This window comes from Talpa occidentalis, unplaced genomic scaffold (assembly GCF_014898055.3).
Source record: "Talpa occidentalis isolate TD23 unplaced genomic scaffold, MPIMG_talOcc4v2.1 talOcc4.3, whole genome shotgun sequence".
Taxonomy (NCBI): Eukaryota; Metazoa; Chordata; class Mammalia; order Eulipotyphla; family Talpidae; genus Talpa; species Talpa occidentalis.
This window is the reverse complement of record NW_023603184.1, coordinates 67,921,052-67,937,386: the sequence shown is the minus strand read 5'-3', so window position 1 is coordinate 67,937,386 and position 16,335 is coordinate 67,921,052. Positions and strand designations below refer to the sequence as shown.

The window sequence follows — 16,335 nt, the reverse complement described above, 5'->3', positions numbered from 1 at the left end:
ATTTGACATTGTTATAGGAAATTATATGATAATGAAAAACTGCTTTCATATGATGGCAATTTTTCATACACTTGCTGGAAATCAACATTTCTTTATATCTACATTTAATAGCACATTCTCAAACAACTACCCAGACAGTAAAGCAATAGTAGAGTTTTCAAGAATGAATAGAATTCACTAAATTAACAAGGTCAGAGGATATTCTAGGATAAGTAGAGATGTAACCTTTATATTTTTTTTTTTACTCAGTATCTCAATACTTGCTTGTTATTGTTCAGTTTATTGACTGTTCTGCCCAAGCGAAAAACAATTCTATTCACAATAATCATTTTAAATACATCTGTAACACATACAGAGATAAGCACAAAAGAAAATGTTTAGATAAGTTTTCAGATTTGACCATGCAAAACTTGGAATACAATGATGTGTCTCTGGCATTATAGATGGAACAAGTACAAGAAAGACATTTCTGATTTCCAGCTTTAGCCAAAACAGTCTCACATAAATTGGTTAACCATAAAACTAGATTTCATATTGATTTTTTTCATTTAAAAGGGAAAAATGATTCCATTGCAAAAAGTAAATGCACAAATGAGAAACATTTAACTGAAATCCCCTGTCAAAGACAGCTCTGTGGTTGTTTTCCTTGCTTAATCTATTCTAGATGACAAGATAATTGAGAGCTTTTTATAGACTTGGAAATACTCATCTCTGAAATCCATAGTTACTTACTTGAGGTTACTCAGTTTTGCCCCCTATTGATTTTGAAAATGTTGGGGGAAAAACAGTAATTGATCACATTCAGTTGGATTGGACTCATGAAGAATTGAGAGCTCTTTTTTTGTTTGTTTGGTTAAGTTATATTTGTGGAGGTAATTTTGACTTATACCACAGTATATATCTTAGGGGTATTGATTTGTACCACTGCAGATGTTATTTTATGTTATTTTACGACATCCACAATACCTCCACTGAACAACTTTTCCTGTTTGCTTCCACACCACCATATCCCCATTCTGGTAGCCTTAGTCATAGTGCTCTTCCCTCTTCTGTTTTCTTTCCATTTTTTCAAGATTTATTTATTTATGCATACAAGAACTGGGGTACAGGTCAGAGGTGTGGGGGGTAAGAGGATTCACCAGAGATAGAGTGGGGAACAGAACACGCAGATAGACTGAAGTACACTGCTGAGGGGAGCAGCAGGCGAGAAAGGAGAGGTCTGCTGCACTGTGTGGGTTGCTCCCTGGCCGGCCCGGGGATCGAACTCGTGCTGCGGAGAATGCAGCCAGCTTCACAGTGTGGTACTTAATCCTTTGCACTACCAGGGAGGCCCAGCCCCTCCTGTTTTCATCCCTCCTTCTCTAACACCCTCTTTTACTCCCCTCCTGGATGTTGTAGTATATAACTTGCAGAGAAAGGGAAAATCATTGGAAGTATCGAAAACCAAGAATAAACAAGAAGTAAAAGATGTACAGGGTCAAGGACTGATGTGCTAATTCCATTTGTACCTCTTACCAACTAAAGGAACAATGGAAGTCAAGGTTTAATTCCTGAATCATGTGACTAATAAAATGAGAATGTATGTTCTGATACTTCATTTGTCTGTATCACTTGCTACCACTATAATGACAATATATATACTCAGCAATATAAGATAAACCAAACTTTAGTGTGTATAAGAATCCCCTAGAGGCCTCGTTAAAGCTCCTGGGCCTCATTGCTAGAGTTTCAGATTCATTTAGTCTGGTCAAGTCCTGAGAATGTGTGCTGACAAGTGTCAGGTGATGCTGCTGGTCCCAGAACTCCACTTATAGAACACCTAAGATAAACCATAAGAGTTTGAATTCCTGAAATTCTGTCTTCAAATAAGTACACATAATGACCATATTTCCTAGAGGAGTTATGGAATTATATTTCTCAAACAAATTAAATTTGTTTTGGAAATTAAAGTTTATAAGCTTGCCCAAATGACTGTGGTATAATATCTGCTACTTCTTTTTTTAACCAATCCTTCTCTTTTGTTTAAAGATTTCCAAATGATACAGAATGCTTTATACTTTTTTATTTTTTTAAACCTATTCTATCTACATAATTTTGTTATTATTCCTGAAAGAATATACTCAAAGATATTTTATTAATGTTTTCCTTGAGTGTTTTATTTTCTCCTGAGTATTATTTAGGCACAGACTCTAACTTAATAAGTTTACTTGATATAATCTTTACAAAAGTTCTAAAGAGGGAATAATCCTGATTCTCAAATATTTTGATAAATAACATTTGTAAAAGGGCATTGATTTTGATTTAAACAAGCATCATGTGCAGGGAATTATAAAGAAACATATATTTTCCATATATATATATATGTGTGTATATATATATCCCCTAAATAAACACTAGTAAAACAATTAAACAATATGTCTATACTTTCCATAAATGTCTTAGTGTACACTTAAAAGAAATAATGTCAAGAAGTTCTTGTCTTTGGATAAGTTTGGTCTAAGTGTCCTGATTTCTAGATTGGTCTAATAATGGCCCTATTTAAGCTAATGTTTCCTATTGCTTGTTTTCTGTGTAATTTAACTAGATTTTAAAATCTTCAATATCCAAGTAGTTAATGTATATAATCCCCTGGATTCTTATATTCTAGAGATACTTTTCATTTGTAGATCAAATTTACAATATCAAAATTTTTAGAATATAGCATTCTAAGTAGGAAAAATTTTCTTCTCAGTGTGTATAATGGAAGCAAAACAACCCAGACAAAAGAAAGACCTTAGAAAGAGAGAAGGAGAAGAGTGCATGTAACTTCTTTTTTGTTTGAAAATATGAACAACTGATTCTAGTGGTAGTTTTTGAAAATTGCAATTTTTGTTTGGCTATTTCTTTAGCTACTGGGTATCACTTAAGCCAGTGAATGAAAAGATAATCATCATCCTTGAGAGATAAGAAAATCTCTGCAGGTCTTATAGAACCTACTTGATCTCAATAAGTATTAAAAGGTTTTGTAATTTTGCAGGGGCCCACATTCAATGTAAAGCCAAGATTGATTCTGTTCTGAGCTCAGCAGGATGAAATTCTTAGCAAGTATGAAAGATTCCTAATTGGTCCGGATCCTTTCAGTGGTACTATTACACAGCCAGAGGCCATTACTTGTGATAACAGGCTATTGACCCAGCAACTAGACCAGAGAAAAAGGTTGTGATGAGCCCTGATCAGAGACCAGATTAGTAGACCAGCTCCTGGAGTTTATAATCCAGTATATGGAGTAAACATGGCCATCACTAAAGTCAGAGTAATTTAAGCACTGTATCTGACACAGTACAGCATATGAGGACTCAGTACGGCATCAGTGTCAAATTTGTATTGGAATCCTAGCCCTGGCCTTTACTTTGACCTGATGCCATTTATTTAATTTTGCTAGGTCTTAGAATTATAATGGCAATCAACACATAGTTCTGCTGCCAACCCTCAAGGAATTTATAATACATTTGTTTATACAGTCAAATTATTTTTACTAGAATATATACAACATGCTCTGGGTAAATGCCATAAAGGTTGGTAGTACAATGATAGGGAGGCTAGTTGTCCTTGGAAGCCGATAAAAGCTTAATGAAAACAGGAAAAGTTTCATGAAAAATGAATAACTTGGCTGAAATTAGCAGGGGCTATAGTATTAATAGCTCTGTAGTAAATATATATATTTACCTTAAGTGTTTATCTATTGTGAAAACTTTCAGACAGTGACCATTTATTAACTAATTTAGTAGATCAATCCAATGACATGGGAAAATTATTATTTCTCTACCTCCAGATGAGAACAGTGATGGTTAGGGAGGTTACATAAGCTCGTTGTTTTCATATAGCTTAGAGTTCAAACAAGGTCATGGCTGCTGATCCCTGTGCAACATCGTGCAGAGTATTAGACGAAAGGAACTGCATGTATTTTCTATAAAGTTTACATTGAATCTGTGGAAATGGATTAGAATGGTAAGTGATTATAGAAGAGGAGGAAAGAGATTCAAGCCTTATATGAAGGGAACTTCCTTCCATAGGAAGTAAAGAAGGAGAAGGAATGTGCCAGAAAAATTGGTGGAGGAACTTGAAATGGGAACTATATTTCAAAAGAGTATGGTGGGGAAGATAAATAAAATGATGATGGAGTTTTACTAATAGTATCTGATGGAAGAAATTTGTTAGATTATTGAGGGTGAAAGCCTGGAAACAGAAACATTAGAGGGTAAATGTTGTAGAGGGAATAGATGCAATGTGTTAAGTTGACTTTTGCTAAACCCATACTGGTAGAGCTAGAGTGGGAAGCAGAAACTTGTAAAATAAATACTTTTATGTCTGCTTTGTGTGCAGACTAGAAACATTTCAGGAAGTTTTTCTTTAGTTACTGTTACACAATTCTGTTCTAAAAGTTTGTGAGTTCTAATGGCAATGGGCTACATTGCTTAGGATAACGTCCAAAATTATAAATATATTGTGTGAATTTTATGTATGAACACCTAAAAGTATTTTGAGTTTTGTCTTCAGTGTTAGGAAAAGGTGTGATTTCACAGCATTTCCTTCAAGGATTAGAAAGATTCTCATTAAGAATATTACCAAAGATAGTCTATTACTCTTTTCTTTTTCTTATAACTGTTGTTCCACACTGGCATTTAGAACCTACATTTTATCAATGACCTCTCAGTGGTCCTAATGGTCTCTTTCTACTTAATGGTCTTTTCTCTGCTATTTTTGTGTTTAATTATCTTTTGTCTAACTTGATTTTAATGGAGCATAGATATGAAGTAAAAGTATGGATATTTTATTGCCAAGAAAGTTTGAGTTGAATGTAAGAAAAAAAAAAGGTTAAAGAATGAACTGTAATAATTTTTGCTCTACTTTGACCTCTGTATACATTTATTCCATTTCATTGAATGAATAAGAATTAGAGCCAAAATCAATTAAACTGAAAACAAGAAATTAATAGAGAAAAATCAACAACCTAAAATATTATTCTTAGAAAAGATCAATAAAATTGATGTCTCTATTCAGGTTAACTAAGAAACAAAGAGAGGGAAAAAGAAATATGTCATGACTTTTCCAACAACCCTGTTTTAAGTTCTCAAGTAAAGCAAGTATGTGAGAATACTGAAATTTATTTCACTGTTCCAGGAAGTAGTAATAAGAGTATAGTGAAATCTCTACAGGTCCTATTCTATTTGTTGTTATGTACATCCTCTGCCTTTGCTTACTCCTGTGCTCTCTGCTGAGGTAGACAGACCCTTTCCACTGTCATCTTCAGCATTCCCCACTTCAATTTTATTCGAGCAGTGGACGACATCAGTAGGAAACATGAGGGATGGAGTAAGGGATCCACCCAGGGAATATCAACCCCTCCTTTCACAATTTTGGGCTTCAAATATTTTAGCATGTAGCCTCATTTGTTTTAGCCACTTTTTTTCTGTAAACTATTTAAAATAAGTAGCAGTCAATATGATATTTTATCTGTTAATAGCTCAGTGTTCCTCTGGAAAAAAACCAGCATTTATTTATAAATGTCCTTGCAACAAAGCCATCATTAGCACGTCTTATCAAATTAGCAATAATTCTATAATACTAAGGGTTTTTTTAAAGTTTTTTTTAATGTTTCTAGTTATATCAAAATGTCCTTTATATTAATTTGTTTGAGCCATGTTCTGTGAAGACCTCCACACATAAGTATTACTTAAGCAATATCTGGGGCATATTTTTACTAAAATATTATTTTCTAAAGATTTATTTTATTTATACATACATGAACTGGGGTATAGGCCAGAGATGTTGGAGGTGAGAGTGTGCAGCAGAGACAGAGTGGGGAGCAGAAAAGGCTGACTGACTGAGATACACTGCTGAGGGGAGCAGTGGGCACAACTTGAGAGGTCTGCTGTGCCATGTGGGTAGCTCCCTGGCCTCCAGGGATTGATCTAGTGCTTCAGAGGCTACAGATAGCTTCACAGTGCTGTGTTAACCCCTTGTATCACCAGGAGGCCCAAATATAATGTTATTGATTTATCTGAATTTGACATTCAAAGAGATGTTTTGTGGTTTTATTGGTAAATCTAGCAATTGCACTCACATTTCATTTCGTTATGTTTTCATGTCAGAAATATTTGCAAATTTCTGGCTCAGTTCCTAGTAGTAAAAATGATGAGACAGTCAAGATCTTATGGAACTTACATGATATAATTAAGATAGGTAATAAGGCAATAAATAATTAAATGAAAATGATCTTGATCAGTTCCATGAAGAAAGAAAAAAGAAAAATGGTAAATGTGACTGCAAAATGGGGATGAATGTGTACTTAGTCAAACTTCTCTGAGAAAGTAACTCAGAGAGATTTGACAGCTAGATGAACAAAAGCATCCAGCATCCACACATATACAAATAGTAGGAACTATTGTTTTAAGGTGAGGAAATTGAAGAGAAAAAATTTGGTGAGCATGAGTGTAATTTTATTTTTCTAAAAGTTGTAGGGAGATATTTATATCTTGAACAAAGTAAGATCTTGAGTAAAGTAAGAAGGAATTTTGAGATAGTCAAAGAAGTAGACAGGTTCCACATTACTTACAGGCATTTATGCCATGGAATGACATTTGGATTTTATTCTAAGTCTGATGGAAAACTTTAACATAAGATTCTTGGTAGAGAATTACAATATTTACTATCAAAACAGCTTCATATTCTATAGAGTAGCTCAATGATTACCTGAGAACTTTGGGAAATTCTTAAAAACTATTCGCATTTTTCAAATGTAGATTTCAATATGTAATTATCTTGCAACCTTTGTGTGAGTACTTATTTGGTAAACATGAAATTCATAGAATTACCCAAGGCCTCTCTAATTGATTAGTATTTCACTATTGACTATAACCCATTTGTTGTAAAATAACCTCTAATCTATTCTGAAACTTAAATTATTATCACATAAATGTTAATTTACACCTTCTTCCCATAGGCAGGACCTTGAGGGCAATAGGGAGAACTTGAGAAATTCTTTTTTAATGATGCATAAAGGACTTCTATTTCCAGCAAAATTCTTTTCTAATTTCACTTCCTCATTTTGCTATATTATTCTGGCCTCCCTAATTTTTGTTGCAGTTACTGAAAAACTGTAACTTCTAAAGTAATCTCTGTTGTAAGTTTTGAGCCTTATTTTTTAGAAAAGGAGAAGAGTAGCACTTTAGTTGGAAGGAGGACAAAGGCAACTTTTAGTGGTTTGTGTTTTTATCCCCATAGAAGCTTGTTGACTACACAAAAAAACACCATGCTGGAATATAATCATCCCAGGAAATAAAACTAAGCTGAGATAATTCCTACAAAGGCTATTTTTAGTCAGTAATAATTATATGTTAACCAACTGATATTTTCTGCCATAGGGGAGATAGCATTTCTGTTGATGATAAGTTGCATGCATTCTACAGCTGCATCTTCGTGGCACAACAGGCTTTTTCTAAGTTCCTCTGCAATGAGAATCAACTATCCGATGATCTTGCTGTTTTTGTCATTGCTTTGTCTTTATGCTCTGCTTGATGTAAGTAGGGGTATTGACTAGTGCTTAAATGTTTTTTCCATTTTCCTTCATACACCTGCTGTACCCTTCAACACTCAAGTTTGATGTTGAGAGATATCAAGTGTCCAAAAAGAGAAATGTTTTTTAATTGTTGTATTTAAGATGATAAACTTTTTTTTTTCTGAGGATATTCTATAAATCCCATGCTAAAATTTCATAGTAAATACATGGTGTATAGAAGCATATTAAACTTAAAGTCAGAACTACCCAAGACCTCTGTAAAACTGAAAATCTAAGTGCTCATTTAGGAAAAAAGTTTTAATTAGGAAAGATCAAATATCAAATCATTTGTCTGAGGTTTAGAACTAAGTCCCAAGATCTATGATTGCATTCCAGAATTTTTCTCTAAACTTCACAGTCACTTTCTCCTTGTAATGTGTATGTGTGTATTTATCCTTTCCCTCACAAATAATCTATACAGAATATAGTGTGCTGTCTTTCTGGCATCATTGCTTGAGATCCCAAGTATGGCTTTGTGAGACCATAGGGCAAAAACCTTGTGGCGCTGAAGGAAAAGAAGAATATGGGAAAAGGATTGCTGCTCAGGAGGCCTCACACATGTGAGTTTTAGGAGCCTTTAAGGGTATTAGATTTTCTGGAACACAGTTTATAATCAGTATTTCTAACATGTAACTTTTCAATATAATATTCTTATGAAGATGGGACATCCAGAAATATTTGTCAATGCAGAGTTTTCCAAGCAGGAATATACTGTAGTGGGATAGGATTAAAGCAAGTGCTTCTCCATAATTATATCTAAGTTTTCATATGAATTCAATTAATACGAAGATCTGATTAATAGAACACATGGTATAACAAGTGTAGACCCTTACATGATTACACTGCTGATGGAAAGTGATCACATCTGAGATCATCCTACCTCATGAGTACTAAACTAGGATGAATTGGATGTGCTAAGAAAACATTCAGCATAAATACTGGAATCTGAAAGGAAAAGGGTTTGAAGTGGTGTATGAACTGGCCAACTGCACAAATTTAATGTCAGACAAATCTGTGACCTGGATCTTTATTTTAATAACTTTATGAGAGTCATCAATTATGGTATCTAAACTATAATTTCTAAATCTATACATCTGGCATACCAATACTCAGCCACAAATTTGCAATGAAATTTTATATGTAAAACAATATGATTTTAGCACATTGTAAGGTCAGGAATGACACAGGGCAGGTTTTCTGATCCAGCAGACCCGGTAAAGGAGGACTCAGAGTCCTCAGTGGCTTTTGCAGGGTTTTATTTGGATTTACCAGGCACACGGCAGGCAGAGGAACTGGGGGGCCGGGAGGCTGGCAGTCTTCCCAGCCTCCAGCGAGTCTTCACTCTGGGCTCTGCGGCCTTCTCTCACATTCTCTGTGCTCTTCTCATGGCTCTGCTTCTCTCTTGGCTTCTCTCTCGTCTTCTACTGGCGTCCCCGTGACACCGCCCTTAAAAGCCCAGTCTCAGCCCAGGTGAATCCCATTTACCTATGCATGCCCACACCCTCTCCAGGTGCCCGCCGTCAGGCATGCATTCAGGACCGCAAGGATCCATCATCTATCCTAATGGCAGGAGGGCAGAAAAGCCTGACATTTTTCCTTACCCTACACACATGTAATAAAATATTAATACTCCTTTATTATAGTTATAAATACAATGAATTAGTACAATATTTGTTTATTAAACTGAGTCCAGAAAGGCCATGTCATAAAATATTTTCTTTCTTCCTCCAAATTAATGGGATAAAAGTACAAGATGTGTCTTAGGGGAGAAGAAATCAGTTTCTCCACAATTATACCAGTTCATTCCATTTCTCTTCTTTTAAATATAAGTAGATCTTAGTGAATTAAAATTTCTCTGATAATATTACCTGAGGGGAGTAAACCTATATTGTGAAAAAATAAATAAGGATGCCTAGAAAAATAAATTGAAAAAAAAAGATCATCTATTAGTTGGCAGAACCTTAGTATCATAACATAAACGGTATAGATCTAGGATGCCGGGAACTTGAATTCTCCCAGTAAGTACGTGCCTGTGTGACCCAATATAAGACAAATGTTTGTGTACTTACCTTTTCATCTGTATAACGCATAGTAGATCTTTGTAGGGTAGGTAAAAGGTATCGGGCTTTTCTGCCCTCCCACCATTAGGATAGATGAGGGAACCCTGTGGTCCTGAATGCATGCCTGATGGCGGGTACTTGAAGTGGGTACACCTGGGCTGAGAGACTGGACTTTTAAGGGTGGTGTCACAGGGGTGCCTGTAGCAGAAGAAGCCAAGAAGCCGAGAATGAACAGAAGCCGAGAGAGAAGCAGAGAAGGCCGGAGAGCCCAGATAGAGTGAAGACTTGCTGGGGGCTGGGAGGCCTGCCAACCTCCCGGCCCCCCAGCACCTCTGCCTGCTGTATACCTGGTAATCCCAATAAAAGACCTGCAAAAAACCACTGAGGACTCTGACTCCTCCTTTACCTGGTCTGCTGGATCCTAGAAAACCTGCTCAGTGGCCATTCCTGCCCTTACTATCTTCCAGTAGATCCCTTCTGGACACAGCTTTCCAAGGTTTTATGAAAATCCATATTCTCTCTTTGCTAATATCACAATGCCCTTCCAATTTATTCATTCCTGTCTTCTTAAATGAGGTCAGCAGAAGACTTCACATTTTACTATCATTTTAAATTATTTTGTTTTCTTTCCCCTCAAGCTTAGAATTACTGGCAAGCTGTAGAGTCAATAGAATATATGGAAGTTCTAATTTTTGGTGATCTTCTGTTTTATAAGTTGTGTTGAAATTTTTTGTTAATGCTGGAAGGAGAGATGGTGAATTTGATAGCATGTCACTATAAAGGACAAAAGAAGAATCAGTGTTAAGGATATACATGTTGAACAATTTTTTCTAGTTTTTTATTTTTGTATTTCACATATAAAGCTTTGTTCTTTCCTTGTATAGTTGATTTATATACACACATACACACACACACATATATAAGTACACAGTTTATTAAATGTGCAAGAAAGGTTTATAGATCATGCTATTTGTTATGTTTTTAATTTAATACTAAACTATATTTAATATAGGTTATTTTTTTCAATTTCAGTAGTCAAATCTAGTAACTGACATATGCATACCACAGCATTTTTTTTATGTAAGTGATTATCTTCATAATCACCATAAAAACAAGTGTTTTCTGGTATGGTGAAAACAATATTGTAATCCTTAATTTCTAGTAGCCCCTGGAAGCCTTATATCAGGGTAATTTGGGTCATACGGAGAGAGGATGTTGAATTAATTAAGGTCAATTCTGTTTCTGGGCCTCTATTCAAGAAAAAGAATTCTAGAAATTCAAGAAAGAATTTTGTAGCTTTCTACTTTTTCCATGTTAAAGTTCATCAAACACATAACTTTCTTTGGTCTGACTTGGTAACAGAACCTAATAAAGAGGCAGTACATCATCTCATCTGGTATGGATTTTAAAGGCAGCAAGAGATGTGGGATTTCATAATTCTCAGTCATATAGCATTTTATAAACCAGTGACACCTGAATTAAAAAAAAATAATAATGGCAGAAAAGAAGATAATGGTTACCAGAAGGAATAGGGGAGCAGGGGGAGGAGATGGTGGTAGAAGGCAGATGGGGTATGGGCACAGGTGGTTTGGTGGAGGGGAAAAATATGTTAATACTATAATTAGAAACAATTACTTTCAAAACTTTATTATGCTAAGTTTCCTCCCATGATATTAAAATATATGATTATAAATTGATTCTAATGTTTAAAATATGTATAATTTGAATAGAAAGTATTTGCTTACAATACAAAAAATAATAATACTAAAGGCAGCAAAATCTAAGCTGAGCTGGGAAGCATGGTTTGGAGATGCGTAATCCAACTAAGTGAACAAGATGGATTAGGGGTTCTCTGACCAAAAAAGTAGTAAAGAGTAGGTACAGAGATGACAGACTATGGCTTATTCTAGTGCCTAAAATAAGCTTGTGGTGATTAGAAAATAGAGATTTTTATATAATATGGGGAGTGGGGATTGATGAAGTAGACAGGACCAGTGAACTATTGTACAGGGACTGACAAGATTTCATCAAATATGAAAGAAGTTTGAAATTGATTTTATTCTTTTAATCTTTTTTTGGGTAGATTTATTTATGCATATAGGAACTGGGGTACAGGCCAGATGTGTGAGGTGTGAGAGGATTCACCAGAAAGAGTGGGGAGCAGAACAGGCAGAGAGGCAAAAAGACACTGCTGAGGGGAGTAGCGGGCAAGTCTGGAGAGGTCTGCTGTGCCAAGTGGGTAGTTCCCTGGCCGGGGATCCAACTCGTGCTGCAGCGGCTGCGGATAGCTTCATAGGTTGTGTTTTAGCTGCTTGAACCACCATGAAGGCCCTGAAATTGATTTTAAAAACTATGATCTGGGCCTCCCTGGTGGTGCAAGGGGTTGAGTGCAGCACTGTGAAGCCTCTGCAGCATGAGTTTGATCCCCAGCCGGCCAGGTAGCTACCCACATGGCATAGCAGACCTCTCTTGTCTCTCCCGCTGCTCCCCTGAGCAGTGTTTTCAATCCATCTGCCTGTTCTGCTCCCCGCTCTGTCTCTGGTGAATCCTCTCAACCCACACACCTCTTGCCTGTAACCCAGTTCTTGTAGGCATAAAGAAATAAATTTAAAAAAAAAATTAAACCTTAAAAATAAATAAAAGCCATGATATGACAACAAAGTTTTTAAAGTGAAAAGTGACATAATCAAATTTCCATTTTAAAAATTGGATTTTTAAATTGTTATAGTGTTGTTATCTAAGAACTTCTAAAGGTCGAGGGCAAAAGATAATTTATTTTAAATAAGAATACAGGAAAGTGAAATTACCTGTCTTTGCATCACAGTGCTCTTGAAATATAAGTGAAAAGTCTGTTGAAATGTAAAACTACTCATGCAGGTACATATTTTGAAAGTAGAAATGTTGAAATTATTTCTAATAAAAAAATATAAATAGACACCAATAGAAAGAAAGAGATTCTAGGGCCTCCCCTGGTGGCGCAGCGGTTGAGTGCTGGGCTGTGAAGCTGCCTGCAGCCTCTGCAGCGCTGGTTTGATCCCCAGCCACCGGTGAGGGTCCTACATGGCACGCAGACCTCTCCTGTCTCACCTGCTGCTCCCCTCAACAGTGTATTTTCGTCAGTCTGCTGGTTCTGTTCCCCACTTTGGCTCTGGTGAATTCTCTCACCCCCCCCACCCCCGTGCTTCTGACTGTACCCAGTGCTTGTATAAATAAATAAATAAATAAATAAATATTAAAAAAAAAAGTTTCCTCTTCACAATACTAGTGAAATAGTTGAATTATTTTTTAAGTGACATTTATTCTAGCACCATATAAGTTTCTACTATAAGGGAAAGGTGAAAAATTAAAATAACTATCAAAATAGTTCATACCAGGTATAATCCTTTTATTGATTTACAGAAGTCTCTGTCTAACACTATGATATAGTACAAAAATATCCATGAATTCCAGAATTATCTCAAAAGAGGATTCTATAATCTTTTTTCAAAATCAGTTTTCTTAATTAAAAAGAAATTTTCTGTTGGGCAAAATCATTTTCCTGGGGTCTAATCAAAGGGTCTTTTTGAAGTGTAACCTCACTATGAATTGATCTTGACATAACAGATTTTACTACTCTACAGGCAAAATGACCATTTCCTTCTTTCTGTAAGTTCAGTTTTTATAATATGCTTATCCTTCTTGAAAATGAGGAATCCATGAATAATGAAAGCATTTGTTTTCCTAGCCAAATAATTGTACCATTGTTATTAAAAACTGAGAGTGTAACAAAAGAGTTAAAAACAAGAATGATAATTTTCATCATGAAAAAAAAATAGCTTTATTCTTCTCTTCCAGTGAACCCCTTCTACTTTTGTAGTAGTAAATGTTCATAGTCTCAAAACTGTTTTCCAATAACACACTCTTCACCACTATATTAGTTTGCTAGGACAGACATAGAATGTGACAGACTGGGTGGCTTAAACACAGAATTTAAGGTTTTTTCACAGTTCTGGAGACAGAATGTCTTAAGATCAAAGTACTGGCATCATCATCTTCTTCTAAAGGGCTCTCTCTTTTGTAGATATCACCCTCTTGCTGTCCTCTTTACCTAGTCATGCCTTTGTGCATGTTCAACTTGGGGTCTCTTTTTGTGTGTCCAGATATCCTCACAAGAACTTCAGTGTTGGACTGAATTACTAACCACCCTAATCATTGCTTTAAAAATCTCATCTCCAAACACAGTTAATTTCTGAAGTACCAGAAAGTAGGGCTTCAACATGAGAAATGGGGGGGGCACACTATTCAGTCCATGACACCTCCAAAGATTTTAGTGATACCTATTGCCAACTCAAAATACCTTGAACTGTCTATCTAGGCTTTTCCCTATTTGCCTTGAACACTAATTAAAAGTACAACCAACCTTGTATGAGAGTCTTTTCTCAATGTTTACACCTCTGTTTATATCTCAAATTCTACTCCGTACTGGTTTTATAATTCAGTTTAAAATCACAAATCATTTTGTAGATAAAAATCTTTACTGAAGATAAAATTCAGATAGCTGATCCACAAGTTTCCAAGAATGTTAACATATTTTACATTGGATTGTGACAGTTCCACTTATTTCCACTGTCTTCCCATGTAGATTATACTTGATAAGGATGGGAATGATCCTTTATATTTATTTTACATGCTCATAATGTCCAGTCAAGTATTGCATACTTCTTATAGTCTCAAATAATCCTATTTGAGTGACCGTTTAATTAGTGAAACATATAGCTACCTGAATTTCTTTTTTTTCAGTTACCTTAATTGGCTTTGTGAATTCTCAGCACTATCTTCCATTCACCATATTATTTCATAGTCTTTGCAGTGCTTGAGTGGCCTGACTGTTAAATAAATACTATCGGTAATATTACTCTAGGCCTGATGGCTGCCTCAGTGCTCTGCAGTGCATTGTGGAGATCAGTTCACTTCTAGTACTTCATGGATTGTCAGGAGCAATTTTGCTGACAGATGACTATCTAAATGAACTCATTCTATCTCTTTTTCCTCTACGTCATTTCAGAAAGATGACTTTGCCCACTGGAGAGCTGTTGCTTTTTAATCAAGATTATACAAAAATCCATGCTGTTTTGTGATAATCATGAAAGTGATAGAACAGAGTTAGGTGGAAGATCTGTATTGATCTTCTTGAATTATAAATGTTTGTTTTCAGAACATTTATGGAAAATGTTTGGAAATAAATCGACACATGTACTAAAAAGCCAATAACCAAGCCACTTCCCTCATGTGATTTCTTAAAACAGAAATCCTGTAATTTAACTCTCTCTCCCTGAAATACAGAATATCAAATGAGTAATGGACTTTTGGTAGTCATTATTTATTGCTTATTTTTCATTGTTGCATGTCAGCCACTTAAAGAGAAGGATATGACATGCAATGTTAATGGCTTCCAACATATGTCCTAAAGTTTGGAGGAAATGAAAGGTTGCTGCTTCTACAGTCATTGGCTTTGGATGTTGCAGTCAATCACCTGTAGAAGTCAGAGCCATATCAATTTTTTTTCCCATCCTGATTGCACAGTTCTTTATAGCCATTGTCCTTATTTATCATTAAAGGAAAAATCAGACAAGGAAATTGCCAAAGCTTAAATGTCAGTTTGCAATGTGAGAAAACTCTCATCATTTATCTGAATTAGTTACCTTTATCATATTGAATGCATAATAAAAATATGTATGAGATAAACTATTTGATATATTTCCACCTATTTTTAAATGAGTTAGTAGTCTTCTAGTTTAAAATAAGTATTTAGTCATGACAAAAAAGGGGGGCTCTAGGGGACTGATTGGATTGTGGTGGATGCAAAGTAGATCTTTGGTAATGTGTGTGATGTTGTATATACAGATATGAAGCTATGTATTTGAGGTATATACAGGGTTCTAAGCCAGTGTTGCTTTAAATAAATAAACAAGTGACCAAATAAATAAATGTGAGAGATATTAAAAAGAAAGAAATGTATAATAATTTGCAAAAAAACGTTTTAGATAGTATTAGAAAAAAATTCACTCTTATCTAAGTGACTTGATCACTTCTTACAGCTAAGAATGTCAATAGGATTATTTCAACAGAACATTATCATTCGAAATGCAGAAAAAATATAAGTAGGTCATAATTGTATGTCCTCGCTGAGTTATGTAAACTTGAAAAAATGTTGACTAGATGGATAATATTGCTTTAATTTTTGCTAAACTTGGGCCTCCCCAGTGGTGCAGTGGGTTGAACACAGCGCTATGAAGCTTTCCACAGCCTCTGCAGTGCAGATTCGATTCCCTGTCCACATGGTGAGGCCAACCTCTCCTGTGTAGCCTGCTGCTCCCCTCAGCATGTCTGTCTGTCTGCCTGTTCTGCTCCCTGCTCTGTCTCTGGGAATCCTCTCACCCTCCCGTGCTTCTGGCCTGTACCCCAGCTATTGTATAAATAAATAAATCTTTAAAAAAATTTTTGGTCCACTTGTGAAAAAATAGTTTACACACTGTTTTGTAAATTTCATTTATTTAAAAAATATGAGTTTGGAAGTAGGCATCCAAATATGATTATGAAAACTGTATACAAGGAGTCTTACTGAATACAATTTGGCTTCCCCTAAATGATTAATCTGTCAGACAGATGTAATACTTGTTACTCATATTCAGCTTCTGA

General features: G+C 35.4%; 1 protein-coding gene across 4 annotated transcripts in view; it reads left to right on the top strand.

Moving 5' to 3' along the window:
- Nucleotides 1–16,335, top strand: part of DPP10 (dipeptidyl peptidase like 10) — a 611,591-nt gene that overhangs the window by 215,814 nt on the left and 379,442 nt on the right. The gene's annotated exons all lie outside the window — the stretch shown is intronic.